The 18,418-nt window shown below is 33.0% G+C and overlaps 1 protein-coding gene across 1 annotated transcript in view; it reads left to right on the forward strand.

Moving 5' to 3' along the window:
• Positions 1–18,418, forward strand: part of LOC118192790 (protein-L-histidine N-pros-methyltransferase) — a 500,898-nt gene that overhangs the window by 42,800 nt on the left and 439,680 nt on the right. The window lies entirely within an intron of this gene.

An 18,418-nucleotide genomic window follows, 5' to 3' on the forward strand; every position in this document is an offset into this window, starting at 1 on the left:
TGTCTTTTTACGACGGAATGAACATTGATTTGTAACTTTGATCTTCTGTTTCAAAAATTCTTTATTAATGTATAAAGTTCAACACTAATTCCACTAAATGAAGATACTGGCTGACCATCCTAGAAGGCAACGAGTTTTCGTTTCGTCTTCAACTTAGAATCTAGTAACCTAGTGTGATAATAACAATCGTAAGCTCTAAGTTGCAAAACTAAAATGTTGGCGAAAGCGTAACACCCTCAATTTGCGGACTGATGGTACAACAGCACTTTAATCATTTTTAAAGGAATGTGAAATTAGACACTGAGATGCTAACGGGCTTTCTAACGTAATCAAAAACCAAAATTCATTTGCAATCATAACACGCTATGAAAAGTAGAATTTGAGAGTTATGCGCTCCTGCCAGAAGTTGCTAGTATCTTCTCACTAAATTTAGATTTTCCTCTGTTATTTAAGCTCACTTAATTTGCATTTCTGAAGGATTTGATAGAAAATAGAAGTGCAGGAAAGAATTAAGAGAAGAAAATGATGTGCTAGTTAAAATAAACCTTACCAAATATATCTTATATAAAGTCAATTTCTGCAATTCAGTTGTACTTAATGGTCACCAAGTATTACAATGCGGTTAATTCATAAGATCACTTTTAAAATTAAAATAATTATGGAACTTTATATGAAGCCATCCTTTATAATCACAGATAATGTTGCTGGGCTGATCGAAAATGAGCAGATCATGGCCAACCAGATTGTTAAACCTTAACTGAGTTAAATTTGGTTTCTTCTTTCGGATTAATTTGTCATCGCCTTTTGCATTTATGCGTCGACTCAGAACTTTCACCAGGCTCCGAATTGTGTTTTAGTTGCATCATGTCTAGTACTACGCCATGTGGCATCAGTGTCTGAATTGGTGACAATGAATTTTGTTCACAGTCGTTTTGACTGTTAGACGAAACAGTAGGCTTCATAATTAAGGATACCAAATTCGTGAAGATCAAGAGGCCAAGGAAGGTTAAGAGTGCGATGATCACATCTAATTATTATTAGTATTATTATTACTACATGAAGAAGCTTGTACCCTGAAAATAAATCTATCATTCAAAATCATGTGGTACTTATTGCAGTGTCTTGAGGTTATCTAGAGAGGATCCCTGCTGCAAAGTTAGCATTGTAGTAGAGAAATGAGAACTAGTTGCTACACCACAACAAACTACCAAACTCGCAGTAGCTCCCTAGTTTACCTGCTCGCCAGATTTGTGACACTCAGTTTTTTCTTTATTACCAAAGTTGAAAGACAAAGTGAAGTCCTTGATTTTCACTCCTTAATGGGCATTCAAGCCGAGGCACAACACATTCAAACATTTAAATTAAAAGACTATAGTCTTTGGCTATAATGCCAGTAACATTTCTAAAAATGTTTCTATTCTATTCTTATTACTCAAATAGGTCATGGTATCCTAGCTGTCATGAACTACCTTACATGAATGCTTTCTTTTTCTTGGTACAGTGCGCACCCAGAAGGATGGATTTCATTTGCAGGGCAAACATCTGTGCTTATGTATAGAAGAAAGCTACTCTAAATGGAATGCTGACTAGATTTAATTCCAGATGAATCTTCAGATCTTAGTTACCCCTGTCTTTATTTTAATTATTCACATACTGAGTTCAAAGTAAGGAGCAGTGGGGAGGGGGATAAAAACACCAAGTGAACAAGACCTCCGACTCCCCGTTTCGAGAAAAGATAAATAAATTAAATTGTCATCATCATAATAAAATAAAAGTAATTTAAATTACGAATCTCCTAATGTTAAAAATAAAGAAAAATAAGTATATTTTAATGAAAGTTATTAAAATATTGTTTTATTCCTATTTTAGATGTGTTTCAAATGATGGTATGCAGTAATCATGAACATGATTTTCATTTACATTTAAACTTTAAAATTAAAACTTCATTTCAGAATCACCTTAGATAATACGTTTGGTACCTTGAATATTCATAAGACATTAAAAGTAGTTTTCGGATTCAGGAACAAAGGTGCAAAAAACCATGACATATAATTTAGAATCTTTTATTTGAATACTCTTAAAGCTATCAAAAATGTTCGAAACCAAGAACAGGGATTAGTATTTTTCATCGAAAACCATATAAAAAATATTTGAGTTGAATACTCCTAAGATATTAAAAATAATTTTTAGAACCAAGGAAAGCTCAAGCATTGTTCAGTCAAAATCATGAAATAAAATTTAGAATCTCCGAAATTATTAATCTAGAAACCGTGTTGCAAAATTTAGAATCTTTGAAATGAATACTTTTGGAAATATCAAAAATAATTTTCCAAGATTTAAGAAGGATCAGCATTGTTCCTTCAAAAGTAGTAAATTCATTTAAAATTTTAAACGCTTTGAAAATATTCAAACTGTAAGTATTCTCATTCATATCCCCAACTACTTTCAATGGCTATTATTACTTTCAGTACATTTTTGGAGGCTTTTTCGAAGGATTAGGAAGCACGTCACATGCATATCGTTACTTAATTACCATCTTTGATTACTTTATTAGTAGAACTGTGTGTAAAGTACACTACATCTCAAAAAAAGATGAAACAGTTTCAAAATTATCATATAATATTTTACATGAACTTATGATACTGAACTGACCAAGATAAACTCATCAAAAGTTTGCACATATTCAAGATGAGTATCATGAACCGTTAGAAAATTATCTTGATGATAATCAGATCTAATGTTACTTTTACAACACCGGTATCAACTTTATGAATTGTCGTTGCAAACTTCGTGCTCCAGCGGCCTAGTGGATTGGAACGTTCAACTTCAGTAGCTCGATGCGAGTTCGAATTCCGGGAAAGAGGCTAGCTGAATGGATTAATGAATGGGTGTTTTTATGTTTTAGCCACGTGAATACGAGTCAGTTTTTTTATAAAATTACTTCAGCAAAGTCGCCTTCTATCAGATTGCCCTAATATGCTTCGACGTAACTAAATAATTCGATCAGTATGCAAACTTGCTGTTTATATTTGGAATGTCTGCTAGGAAAAGAACTTTATATGCCTCTACAAAAAAGCCACATAAATTTAAATCTGATGAATGGTCGCCAATCATATGCGTACTGGATCATATTTCTGTGATTTATTTCATAAACTTCACTTTTCACTTTAGTAACATGATCCGTGGGCTATAGTAGATATTCTACACAACTTTAAGGCTTATAGATGTGATGGAAAAGTAATGTTAATTTTAGGAAACAATTTTGATAATTTAAAATTGATTACACTTCTTTTGAACATCCTTGTCAATTCTTTCGCAACCAGGGGCTCCCATCCAAATATAATTCCCGCCTAAAATCTTGTACAATATTTTTTCAGCTGGAAAAGCAGTGATGTATAACGTTTTACGTGAGCAGTTTTATTATTCGTCTTACTTAAAAGATGCTAACATATGTTTAGTGAAATATTATCGAAGTTTTCCAAAAAGCAGCGTGGTAGGAAAAGTTAAAAGTTACTGCTCTAAATCAATGCGAACGATTTTTTTAAAATCTTGCTATAAGCTTCGTTCGCATTGAAGAATCTTCACGTGATGGTGTTTTTGTAGTCAAATCTCAGTCAATCTTTTGGGGAGGGGAAAAAAAAGAGAGAGGGAGAGATTTGTCGTCTAAAGGATACTGTATCGTAAAATCTCTAGTTTTTGTAGGAATCTACCATATACAGTGCGAAACTTATGTTTGGGAAATACTGACAGTGTGGCAGATATTTCATTCAAATCTTTATTTCTACGAATATACTACTCCCTTTAAAAATCTTCAATAATTTACAACATCAAACAATTTTTAAATATAGCTTACAGAAATTTTGCGAAAATGTTTGCAGATTTTGCTTGATAAACGAGTAGTCAGCTGAAAGTCCAATACATAAGGATACTAGGTTAAATATTTTATTTCACCCTTTGTTAATCCTCTAGCTCGTGAAAAATTAAGTTTCAACTGAAAATTTAGGGAGAAAAGAGTATTGTATTTATTAGAAAGTCCTTTCCCCCTGGTCCACCAGCGGTCGAACGGTGAAGTTGCTGGAGTTTGCCCTCGGACCGAACTAATGCTATACTTCGGTCCGAGGTTCGAATCCCGCGAACGGGCTGGCTGCAGGAGTATTTTCGTATTTTTCCTTATGCGTAACGTGTATACGAGGCAGTTTTCCTCAGAAACTCCTCCACGAAGGCATTCCTTCTCTTTGGCATATAGCCCTCAAGTACTTTGCCGTAATCACAAAATTTTATATGTCATTTAATCAAGTATTTTAATAAATGCAGTTGTAGAATGATAGAAAGAAGTTTAATTATCATACACGTAGATTAATTAACATGTCTAAATACTAAATAAACCTTACAGGTAATTAATTACCATACATGTAAATTGCATAATTACCGCTAATTGTTCTTCTAGTTAAGGAATTTCAGAATTTCAGTTTAGGGTTGCATCCACTATAGTAGTTATTGGTATGCTTGAAAACAAGTAGGTAATAATGTATCATTAATTTTTCTTTCCATAACGTACATATTAATATTTTGTTTAATTAGGTACCTTGCCTTTAATTCTAATCAGAAGCAAATGAAATTTAATCAGTACTATGCTATTATCGAATATTCATTTATATTTTTATTTTTCACATAAGCGTAAAGGGCAATAAATATGTTATTATACCGTTGTACAACTTTTCAAAAGGTTTGCATCCATCGGCCATTGTTAATTTCATCTTTCAATGTACGTGGGGCTGAAAAAATCTGAGACCATTCAAAGAGTAATTAAAGATCGTGAGAGATTGTAATACTCACTTTTGTAGATGAACTGTTATAGCTATCGTTACATATTCTGCTGGGCATCTTGAAACATAAATTCACTTCTGCTTTCTTTCTTTTCGCCATCGACGGAACAGCTGGCCCACTAGATTAGATGCTTTTCAGCCTGTTTTATCCCGTCGATGGAATTAAAATTAAATTAAAATAAAATTGAAATAAATATAAATAAAGAGCTTAGTACTGCGTCCTCCTGCAGTTGACCACGCTAAACGAGGAACATTGAAATAAGGACCAGAACATGAAAAGAAGGTGCATGGTGGGGACTGCTGAGGTTAAGGGGATATTATGGTACACGTTAGGCATGCAGTTAGGGTACATGTTAGGCATACTGTTATATTAAGGATATGTTATATAATCAGGTACAGATGTAAAGATGAACAAATACATTACAAATTGTGGGATACATTAAAAGAGTTCTGGATTAATTATAAAATTAAAAACAAAACAAGGTAAAAAAACATTAAGTAAATTAATATGTGTACAGAGCGGGCTGATGACGGCACAGTGTCCAAGGAAAGAAATCACAGATAGTGATCTGGATCACCATTACTGCCACATATACATTGGTTACTGTCTCTTAGGCGAAATCTATAAAGATAGGACATACCGTATTTACGCGAATCTAATGCGCATCGTTTTTGGCCAAATGTAGTACTCAAAATTGGGGTGCGCATTAGATTCGAGTGCAAAGTTCGCCGATGACGTCAGCAGTTCGCCGATGACGTCAACCGAATTTAAATCGTAACAATGGATTACTGTATTTCTCGACTACATTTACCGTTACATTTATCGTTGACACATTATTGTATACTGCAGAGTACGTAGTCACGAAATGGAGGGCAAGCAGAGAAGAATGTCATATGACGCTACTTTCAAACGTAAAGTAATTCTTTATCCTGAAAGAAATGGCAATAGAAAGGCTGGGAGAGAGTTCAACGTAGCTGAGAGCAATGTTCGCTTGTGGCGGCAACAGAAATTGGCACTGTTTGCAACTAAAACTAGTAGAAAGAAATTCACTGGCCCTCGCAAAGGAAGAGACCCTAAAATTGAAGAAAAAGTTTTGGAATTTGTACGTGAAAGGAGGAAGAATGGACAACCTGTGACTAGCGACACTATAAGAAATAAAGCAAAAGAGGAGGCTGAAGTTCTTGGAATACCGAAACGAGAGTTTAAAGCTATCCGTCGATGGGTGGATCGGTTTATGAAGCGGATGGGCTTATTTCTAAGACGCCGTACAACAATATGCCAAAAGTTTCCTGCAGATTTTAAGGGAAAACTACTAACATTTTAGCGGTATGTCATCACACTTCGGAAGGAAAAGAATTTTTCAATGGGGCAAATTGGCAACGCTGACGAGACGCCAATTTGGTTTGATATGCCTACGGTAACTACACCATTACGGAGAAGGGGACTAAAAAAGTTATCATGAAAATAGTGAATAAAGACGTTTACTATTAATAACTGATTGTAGAAACTGTTAGCTAGATAGAAATGTTACCATTTATTTCATGTTCATACTTTACGATATGTACCGTATATACGGTAGTGGTAATTAACAATGATTGTTTCACATAACAATAGCCCACTAATAGGTTAATTCTATGTTCTGTTACTTTATGTATAAATCCATTGTTGTATAAAATATGGTATCTAAATTTAAATAAAATTATCATACCATTGATTGATAGTTTATATACAAATCCATTGTTGTATAAAATAAGATTCAATAAATTCCTCATACCATTGATGCGCATTACATTCGCCGACAAACAATTTTTTTATTATTTAAAGTTTTAAAATGGGGATGCGCATTAGATTCGATGGCGCATTAGATTCGCATAAATACGGTATATGGGCCATGACTTGTTAGGTACTGTGTGAGGTGCGAAGAGCTACTTTTTAAATTCTGGTAAACTTTTGGTTGGAAATTATATAGTTTTCTTCCTGTGATGCTTGGATTCATATCTGCTAAGAGATGGAGAGCAAAATGAAGGCTTCGAGAATGACTAAATATTTTAAAGAGTACCGAAATACACTCATGTCCATAAATTAAGGATAATGCAAAATCAGGCAAAGGAAGAGTTAGAAGCAAAGCAAATTTGACTTATTTGTAAAGCTTATTTATTAAACAAAAGGTAAAGAGCAAAAAAAGATGCTATATGTTTGATATTATTAAAAAATTAGCGATTTTTTCTTCTCCCTGGAGCAAATTACAAAAAAAAAAAAAAAAAAAAAAAAAAAAAAATATTAAAAAAAAAAAACAATATTACATGGTTGGTATGATTGTTAATACATTGTATGTCTCCCAGACTATGCAATACAGTCCGTACAACGCCTAGGCATGCTGAGTATCAAATTATCGATCTGATCTTGGGGGATATTACACCACTCAAAAAGCAATGGTCTCCGAAGTTCCGGTAGACAAGTAGGAGGAGGTTGACGGGCTGCAACTCGTCGGCCAAGCATGTCCCACTCGTGCTCTACTGGATTCAAGTCCGGTGAGAATGCTGGCCAGTCCATACGGATGATATCCTCCGATTGAAAGCATTCGCTTACGATGTTTGCACGGTGAGGACAGCCGTTGTCTTCCATAAACACAAATTGTGCGCCCAAACAAACGTACATGTTGCTCCAGAATGGCGTCCCGATAGATTTGGCTTGTCATGGTTCCAATTTGAACATGCAGGTCAGTTCTGGAGTTCAGAATAATTCCACCCCAAACGAGCACTCCTGCACCACCTTAACGGGCGTCTTTCAGTGATGTTTTCTTGTTGGTAACGGGTACCTGGAGCTCTCCATATGAAAGTTCGGCGAGAATCAGACTGCAAGCTAAACCTGGACTCGTCGGAAAACATCACACAAGCCCACTGTTGCGGTGTCCACAATGCATGCTCTCTACTCCAAGCTAACTGCAGGCGACAGTGAGTTGCAGTAAGTGGAACGCATCTGACAGGTCTACGAGCATACCGACACTCAGGAGCATTATCACTTTTTTGTTTGACCAAAAGAAATGCATTAAAAAATATGAGACATAAAATACTTATTTAAATAATGACGTATATTATTAATTCTTATTTCCATAATTTATTCTTTGTTTTGTGTTTTTTTAGCCCTAAATTGCGTTACCTTCGAAGAGCTATTAATTTCGTTTTTGCATTTTGCGTCGACTCACTTTCTGCGTTGATTCAATTTTCAAACTGTTGCCACCAAATATTATCCCCCTGTGTTATATTCAAGGAAATTAAATAATGAAGAATCTGTATAAATGTATGTATGTTTCTCGCATTGTGATAAAACAATGGTACCTACAGCCATCCAGTTTTGAATGACGTAATCCCACTGCGAATATGGGCATCTGAAAGCCCAAATTTGAAATTTGGAATTTGTTTTATGATTGACTTCATATTTTGTAAAACTTTAACGAATTTTTGAATAACAAATTCAACGATTTAAAAGCGAGCAATGGCAACACTGTGCGGGAAAAAAATAACATTTTTGTCTCCAGTGTCGGAGATTGTGTATTGGAAATTCTAAACATATGCTCATTTAAAAATTATTTTGCGATATTGCTGTTGAATTGAATTTTATGGTTGAAGTGCGAAGAATATGATATTTAATAAATAAAGATAACACATAAAACGTTCAAAAACGCCCCTTTGGGCGTAATGTAAAATATGAAAGCTTTCAGATTTTTTAAAAAATGTTTATTAATTAATTTCTAATTATTTGAATAGATATTTTGCCGCCATCCTATTTTTTCACCGGAGGCGACTATTTTGATTATTTTGGTCCACTTCCAATTTACGTCATTTATGACATTGCAAAATGATGACTGCAATGAAAGGAAAGTTATTACGCAGATCGAAAAATTGGTAGTTAAATTAATTAGTTTTGGAAAATGTTTCTATGTTTTTGGAAAACATCTGTTCCCTTTTGAAAAGCATTTGCTTTAAGCATACTAAGTCTCCATTATTCACTGATTTTCTGAGTTGGTGGAATATAGACTAAATCTGGCATTTGCAAGAGGAAAAGTGGGCTGAATTTATCGCAAAGTTCTCGGTTTTATACCAACAGTAAAAAACAAGTATCCTGCCATTCCAAAATAATAAATCATTATTTAGTTCTAATAGATAATTAGGGCGGAAAGGTTTAGCAATACCCTATTAAAGATATCTGAAAGCTGCTTGAACTACAGTGAAGAAATATTTTTAACAGCATTGTTAAAAAACGAGAGCATTGTTCAAGTAACAGTTTTTCATGGAAGCCAAATGACTTTGCCTCATTAAAACCTAATGAAGAAAAAGCTTACCGAAGGTAGAACCACCCACGCTCTGAACAAGGACCTAGCTTCATTTTAGCCTACGATCGGGTGTTTGTTTAATGGGGTTAGCCCACGTTATTTTATTTGGAAAGCATGGAGGATGCGTTATTATTTGTGCAGGAAATTAAGAGGAAGAAATTTTGAGGCAACAGTCATGTCGTGTGCTTTGTAGAAAACATGAATGTCAATGGCAAACTTTATTTATTTATTTTTGGGTTTTTTCATAAGGACTGTATAATTATAAGGTATTTCTCCCGCCTTCTTAGCGTGCCTTCGTGGTGTAGTGGTCTGCATGCTGGACGCGTATTCCAGAGGTCCATGGTTCGATTCTCGGCGAAGGCTTTGCTCATTTTTCATAACTCCTGCTTCCAAAAAATACCTAATGTCTCTGCATATATTAAAAATAGTGAGAATCCGGTATTAGATCTTTGTGTGATAATTAATAAAGAAGGGGAATTATACTTTATTTCATACCCGATCTTAAAAGTACTTTTTTAAAGAAGTCTGGAAGCTTACGTTAATGTTCTGGTTATTGTCTCATTTCTAATTGCATACAGTTGCAATTTTTGTGTACATGTTGACATGCGAGGCCTCGCATGTCAACAGCCCTGTATACATGTGAGATCCTCACATGTAAATATTTTTTGCAATTGTGACGGTTAGAGAGCATTTTATTTATGTCAATATATTGTTTTTTTTAATCGTTGTGTGTATTACGATGAAAAAAAGTGTCTTACTGAACGTTTCGAAAGAAACAAGCATGCATTTAATGTTACATTTGGGGAAAAGTATTGGGAGGAGGGGGGATTATGTAGCCAGCGAATTCATCCATCGGGAATGTGTTTCATTGATTATATTACATCATCACGTATGTGTATTCTTTAATATTTTACGTAATACAGATGAGGTTTTTACGAAAGAAAAGAAAAAAAAAAAAAAAAAAAAAAAAAAAAAGAGTCTCTTAGTTTTCTCCAAATAAAAATTATATCCTGATCTCTTTCTCTATTATTAAATAATAAAGAATCTGTATGTAAGTATGAATGTATATATTTTTGTATGTGTGTATGAAATATGATGATTTAGGAATAGCTGCAAAGGAGTGCCTATAGTTCTGGGTTGTAGTACCTTGTAGAGGCTGTGTAGTAAGAATGGGGAGATGAACGCGGACAGATGAACAGCACATCTTAGCAGGAGCAGAGGCAAAGCGAAAGAGGGTATGCGCGTTCAAGAAAATAGTAAAAAGGTTCTTTAATCTGATTGGTGAAAAAATATCCGCTATGTTCCCTTACATTAAGGCATGATGTGGATTAATTCGGAAAGACGCAGTCCAGAAAAATTAATGTAAACAGTATCTACTTTTAGAACAGAAAAGGGGAGATGTAAAAATTAAAATGAAGAGCTACAGGGCTGTTGCTCATTTAAGTTATAATTTTAAATTACATATTTAATATCTTGCATATATGTATGTTGCTGGCACTGTGGACACATCGGCATGTTGAGCCAATAATTTTTGAACATACGTAGTACTCAACCCGAACATGTGCATCTCAAATCATCGAGCTTTGAATTTTGAGTTTGTTTTGGTTTATATCATATTTTGAGCAAAATTATTACAATTTTGGTTAACTCGGCGATGTGAAAACAATGTGTCGGCAAACCATAAATTATTTTTTTCTCAAATTTAATCATCATATAGAGTTATTTTTAGTCCAAAGGGGCTTTGTCCCTGAAGGACTATTGTTTTCGTTTTGCGATTTTGCGTTGAATCACTATAAATGTCCGTTTCACTTTTCAAACTATTGCAACCAGATGTTAGAGTCTTACATTATATTTGAAGAAATTAAATAATGAAAAATATGCGTAAATGTATGTATATTTCTCGCATTGTGATAAAACAACGGTACATAGAGCCATCGAATTTTGAATGACGTAATTCTCCTGCGAATATGGGCATGTGGAAGACCAAATTTGAAATTTGGAATTCCTTTTATTATCGATTTCATATTTTGTAAAACTTTAACGAATTTTTGATCAACTCAAGGATTTCAAAGCGAGCAATGGCAACACTCTACGGGTAAAAAAAAAAAAAAAAAAAAAAAAAAAAAAAAAAAAAAAAGAAACACCACTTTTTATCTCCAGCGCGCGTAGAACTGTGTATCGGAAATTCTAAAGATAGGCTCTTTTTAAAATTATTTTGCGACATTGCTATTTAACTGAATTTTATGGTTTAAGAAAAGAACATGATATTAAATAAATAAAAGTAACAAAACGTTTAAAAAAAAACGCCCCTTTGAACGTAATTTAAAATTTGAAACCTTTCAGATTTTTTTTTCATTTTTTTATTTTAATTAACCAGCTATTTATAATTTTAGCTTTATTATTACTTCTTTCCATTTCGTCACCAGAATGCACATCAGTAAGTAAAAGTATTTAAGCGAGGGGTTTAGATTGTGAGACAGAGCTTGTTTTCCTCTCTGGAGGCCACGTTATTAAGTTTCGCCAGCTCCGATAAGATTGTAACTCTTCGGCTCTGCTTTATTGCTGCCGATATTTAAATTTCTCACGCGATGAGAAGTTTTGAGCCAACTTCGATTTATATCCATTCTGTAGTGTTTGACTACTAGACTTAGTTTTAAATTTTTATTTGATTGTTAATTTAATATTCATTACCAAGACTTAGTTTTAAATTTTTATTTGACTGTTAATTTAATATTCATTACCACGGTTGTTTTATTAACCACAAGATGTGCGTTTATATTAAAGTTTTGATTTACTAAAAAGTTTGTTTTAAAGCATTTTATGTTGCTGTTGTTGCTTCAGGCCAAGCGTAATTTTCTTTAAGTCTGTTAGGAATTTGATATTAGTTTATGCTACCAAAGAGAGTCAAACCCTATAAACAAAGTCATCGATTTAAAAGAAATGTGTTTCTACTACTTGAAATAAAATTTTTTTTATCTTCACTCGCCAGTGTGTTGTCATTCGACAAATCGTAAAAACTGTAAGGTTTTCTCTGGAGTGTCTGAGTCTCGGCTAGGGCACTGCGCATTTTGCACGTTTCCTGCTAAAAAAAAAAAAAAAAAAAGTCTTAGTTACAAGTTATTTAATTTTCTTTCAGATTTTGCCTGTTTTTCATTCAGATTTAATCTACCTTTTATTCATTAACAAACTAACCAATTTAAAAGTATGCTGTTATTAATCTTTATTATTGCTAATTACTAGCTGGACTCATGATATTTTATATCAGATGCTAAAAACTATATTCATGATTAAGAGTTTATTACAGAAGTCATTACGTGATTTCTTTGTATAACTTAACTTGATAATAGCATATATCTCTTTCTCTATACATACATAAGTGATAAGATTTCTTAGATAACAATAGCATAATCGTTTTGAATTCTACTTTCTTAAAATGTTCTTTAATCTAGAATTAATTTTATTTAAGCAACTTTATTTAAGCGAAACTGCGTTTAAACTGAAGATGCAAATCGTAAATTTATTCGGATCACCAGACTTTAAAATTTCTCGAATTTTGCATATAATAATAATAATAACTTTTTTCCTTTACATTAGACGTTTTTAAATAAAACAAAATTTGACACCAACATATAATGAAAAGCAAATTTAAATTTCTCAATAATATACAAATTAAATTTATGATTTATTAAGCATATAGAAATAAAAATTTCCAGATGACTTTTATTATTAAAATTCTTGAATCCTAATTTAATTTTCTTCATAAATTGGCTATTCAAGTAATGTTTGAGTAATATTTCAGTGTGATACTTCCTATTATTTACTATTTTTTTGTAGAACGTTTTTTCAAATTCAAGTTTACATAGAAGGGAGAGCTTTATTTTAAAAGTTAACAAAATGAACATTAAAAAGGAATGCTTAATTCTCTAAAGAAAAATCAAAATGTGAATTCTAGGCAGCATGAGATGACACTAGTAATCTAAGTCTATTAAAGTTACGACTGAATTCTTTAATAAATAAATAAATAAATAAACGCTTCAAACGCTTTTATTTGAAGCGTTTATTTATGTACTTTTTTAAATCTAATTTTTAATATGTTTTGAGTTAAAATGTTTAAAATTTCTTTAGGTTCAAATTGAAAAGATCTGAATGATGATAAAAGCGAAAAGTTTTGAGTGTTCGAGTCTTTTTTCAAGATTTTTATGCTTTGAGTATTCAGATATCCCTTTTTTAATTTAAAAGCATGTAACACAATTGTTACTGAATGTATTTAATTAATGAAGAAGTATTGTAATAATGAATAGAATAATTTTTAGGAAAGGAATTATTTTTAGAAATTTCTTTCTATTGTTTTTTATAACACAACTCGAATAATGATTCTACCATTGTCAAATTTACGGTTGCAGAAATCTGTTTGTTCGATTATTTAAACTTTTTTATAACTGGTAAAGATGCTTGTTTTAAAAAATAAATTTAATTTTAAAATTCATATATACCACACATAAGCATTTGCAGCGCAGCCAGAAAAGTGACAAAATCAATAATTAGCTATCTTAAGAAACAAATAATATAAAAAAATTGAAAGTCAAGAAAAATTTTAATATAATTTATCTAATATAATTTTTTATATTACTTGAATTTCTTAAACACTTCGACATTTAATTTCTTAGAAATTTATAAACAGTTCTTAAGTTTCAATAATTAATGTTAAATTTTTCAGGAGAATTGACTGGTATTTTTATTAGTCGATTAAAAATAAGTAAATAAATAATAAGGATACATAATAAATAATAAATAAAATATGTGAAAAAACTGTATTAACATCAAGTGTCATTCACTACAAGTTTAAAAAAGTGTACTTGAACTTGAGTGGATGAATAAAAAGTATTTTATTAACAACTGAAAATTTGAATAAGATATATGGAGAGTTGAGCTAACAGTAGGAATTTAATAACGGGCATTTTTTAGATGGAAGACTTCCATAATTTTGAAAAATTATTTAATTCCTCTCTCTTGCTTAATCATTTAAGAGTACAAAGAATAAACGTTGTGTTATAGTTACGAAAAATCTGCATCGCATTTTCCGAGATGAAATCCATCAAAGACCAGAACAGTACAATTAGAACGAAATTAGCCTTCTAATACTGAAACGTTGAAATTTGCTTTAATGCTGTCTTGCAGTGCCACCTATCGGTGAAACGTATAACTAGAACTCGTGCAATATATTCTCTGTCGATGGTGAATAATGGAATTCTTATCGAGGGAGCGTGTATAAAGTAACATGAGGTTAGATTCAGTATCTTCTCTATGTAGCAACAAATGCAAGCGTATAATTTGGTTTCATCGCCCTTAGAAAGCTCCCTTCTTCCTTTCCCCTATCGTAGGAGCTTACGGGTCAGCAGAATATTGCATAGAAGTCGACTTGTCGTGTGGGATCAGTTTGGGAAAAGAAAAGGAGGAAGGGCCTTTACCTGGACCTGCATGCATACCGCGCATCAGGGAAGCCTTAAGGTTGGCTACGTTTCCATGGCAACGGCTCCGCTATTTTAAAATGCCTTCTTTGTGCAAATACAAGGGGAAATGACTCTAAATTAATGGCTGAAATCCTCTTTCATTCGAGTTGCAAGGCAGAAACAAAAGCCCCTTTGGCAAGCATGATGGTAATACTTTTCTGGGGATCTCTTCACGTGGTGCTTTGTAAATAAATGACTTTTTTTTTTTTTTTTTTTGTTGTTGTTGATATCTTCCCAGCCTTTTCTTTTTCTTTTAAGATGGGTTGGGTTTCGGATATTTGTTTCCTACTCCCCCTGGGAACATGGGATTCCTTTGATGTTTTTACCCCAGGGAGTAGAGAGAAATCTAAGTAACTATTCCTTTTGTAAAAATGGCCGTGATAGTTATTTTGTATTTGTGGGTTATGGCGATGGACGAACACTTTTTTTCTTTGTTTTTCAATTACGCACCTTTTCTCGTTTTTATTTATTTTTACACCTAATGGAATTGTTTTTAAATTTTTTACCCCTGCGCATCTAGTTTTTGTATAATATGCATTTCACTTTTTTAATTTTTACTATATGCGAGATGTAGGTAATATTTGCATATAAGTAATTCTTGAAGTTTAATGTCATTTTACAATAATTTTTACACGAAACAAAAAAATAGTGGGAAACGAGAATCAGTTATCAAAAATTAAGAAATTTGTACTATTTTCTATTTACTGCAAAAGTAGGGTTGGTATAATTTTCAAGCACTGATACGTTACATTTAGTTGCTAATTAAAAAAAAAAAAAAGTGAAAAAAGTGGCTAGGCAATGGTTTATTTTTGTCTCATAAAAGATTGACAAAGCAATTTAATAGAATGAACACATTGGATAATTAAAAATGAATAAATAAATAATAAAAGAAATCTGAAAGCTTTGAGATTTTATATTGCGCTCAAAGGGGCGTTCGTATAACATTTCGTGTGTTACCTTTATTTATTAAATACCATGTTCTTCGTACTTAAATCATAAGATTCAGTTCAACATCAATATCACAAAATATTTAAGAAGAGCATATCTTTAGAATTTCCGGATACATAGTCTCGTGTGCTGGAGATATTTTTTTTTTCCTACAGTGTTGCCATTGCTGGCTTCCAAATCGTTGAGTTTTTTTAATCAAAAATTCGTTAATGTTTTACAAAATATGAAACAGATAATAAAACAAATTCCAAATTTGGGCTTTCAGATGCCCATATTCGAGTGGAGGACTACGTTATTCAAAATTTGAAGTCTCTAGGTACCGTTGTTTTTTCACAACGCTAGAAACATACATGTATTCAAGCAGATTATGCAGATTCTTTAGTAAATTTCTTTAAATATAATGCAGGGCTGTAATTTTTGGTGGAAACAATTTGAATAGTGTAACGCCGTCTTAAAGTGGACGACGCAAAATGCCAAAATTAATAGCCCTTCTGAGCAAATTGCCCTTTTTAAGCCGAAAGGGGTAAGGCTATGCCTTAGCCCAGCCATATTTTAAGTTAATTTTACTTCCTTAATTATATCCTTTTCTTCTTTTATATAATTATAAAGTTAGGCGCTAGTCATTTTAATATTATAATGATAAATCAAAATGGCTTCATTTCTCTCAATCGACAGCTTCTTTCTTTCGCCCGACCATTGAGTTGACATAAGGAAAATATTCTCTCCATATTTGCATTGTGGACTGGAATGGCAAATACGTATTCAAATAGCTTTATTAGACATGACTTCTGACCGAAATATTTTCATCTGCAAAAATCTTCAATTATTACCCTTACATATTCAGTTTCGTACTTGCTATGCAGTTTTGGCTGCTATTTTTGTCTGAATAACGTTTGAGATATATTTATTTATCAAATGCCTGGCCATTTACCATCAGGTCATCAGACAACGAGCTCTCCAATAGTTCTTTACAATACAGTCCAAACTCTTAAGTGCAGAGCACATGTCCAGATGAGCAGCTTCCATGACTTGTCCAGAATCAACAAAGCACATAAAGGTGAGGTAGTCTTAGAGTTGAGATATATAAACTAGTTGAACAGAATCTCAGTTTTGCCAGTACAGAGTTTGAATGAACAGGTTTTCACTAGTCGGGCTGCCGCGCGAAGGCTTTCTCACACAGAGGTTAGGAAGAAAACGGGTCAGAAATAAGATAAATATATGGGACTGAGAGTCAAATATGCGACTCTCTATACAGGGTGGCCCCAGAAGTTTCCGGCCGCGCATTAAGACTGGAAAAATTCTTTGGCAATGGCATGTGAAGGACAGGATTAAATGAATAAATCTCAAACTTCCTTCGTGAAATCGTTTAGCATTCTTTTTTGGTTATTTGCTGAATGAAGTGGTGTGTTGTGTTTCCTGAAATGTTCAAACCTGAGTATCATTCGCTGATTATATTTTTGTCTAAAAGAGTTATTAAAGGGTATCAGAAACTTCTATACCGACAATGTTAAATTGGCCATTTTCGATGTGCCTTTTCTCAAAATCTGCTGTAGATACAGGCTTGAAATTTTTTGTGTAATTAAAGTATACCTATCTGATTATAGTGAAATGAGCTTTTGAAACATTTTGAATTTTAGAGTAATTTACAGAATATTTTGTTAGGCATGGTAAAATTTAGCACTTTTCTCACACAAAAAAATGTTAAAATTTTTTTTTCTTAGTTTATCACAAAAAGCTCATTTCAGTAAATATTAGGAAACCTAATAAATAAGCCATAAAAATTTTAGATACCTGTGAGCAGTAGTTCCTGAGAAAAGGTACATCGAGTCTAAAAAATCACATTGGGAGAAAAACGCCTTTTTATGTAAAATTCCGCATTTATCAAAGCATTCGATGACGAATTAAAACTCTAATTTTTTACAGTTCTGATTTTCATAGAGATTAAAGAATGGTATTTTTAGAAAGATAAAAATGTAGATAATAAGAAAATGCAAAAATCCGAAATCGCCATTTTTTGAAGATTTTTGGATTCCAACATATCTTAATTCCAAAGAAATAAAACAATGCTTAGATCTTGTGCATAGTGATAAGTGTTCTTCCGCGGTGTTCTATTCTACGGTAAAATAATGTATTAAAAAATTAGTTCGGGAATCCGTAAAAGACGATCCTTGTGAAGTTCGACATCTGAAATTGAAGGTGGTGACAATTTGAGTGCCAGTCGAAGGCACGGACAATTTCACAAATCAATTGGAGCCATTGACGTCTGAAAATATTGTTCATGTCCGTGGGGAAATATTGAATGATAGGCGATAAAAGTGTAAGAGATAGCAGCAAGTTTGGGTCTATTTAAAACAACTACTTTACTCATTCTGCAGTAACCATCTTCACTTAAAGTCTCTGCAAGACTGGGCCCCTTTAGTGACCAAGCTGCTAAGAAGAGAAATATAGAGATTTCAACCTGGGATCGATCCCAGGCGAACGAACTGGCTGCATAGTTTGTTTTTAAGATTTCTGTTTTGTACTACGTGGAAAGGAGCCAGTTTCCCTTAGAAAGTCCACCTTGAAGGCATCTATCTTCTAAGGCAGATATCCCTCCTGTGCTTTGCGATATTCACGTAACCTAACCTAACCTCTGCAAGATCACCTCGTGTCCCGGCCTCGACTTTGTTCTGCAATTCAAACATAGCAGTCTCTCGGTGCAATTCAGAAGCAGGAATAAGGGTTTAATGAGAGTGACTACTTCTATTACAGCCCAAATTTAGCTCCAAGCAATTAATTTCTGTTTTCCAAACTGAAGTCT

This window comes from Stegodyphus dumicola, chromosome 3 (genome assembly GCF_044657685.1).
Source record: "Stegodyphus dumicola isolate Sdum_Otavi_A_Nest chromosome 3, ASM4465768v1".
NCBI lineage: Eukaryota > Metazoa > Arthropoda > Arachnida > Araneae > Eresidae > Stegodyphus > Stegodyphus dumicola.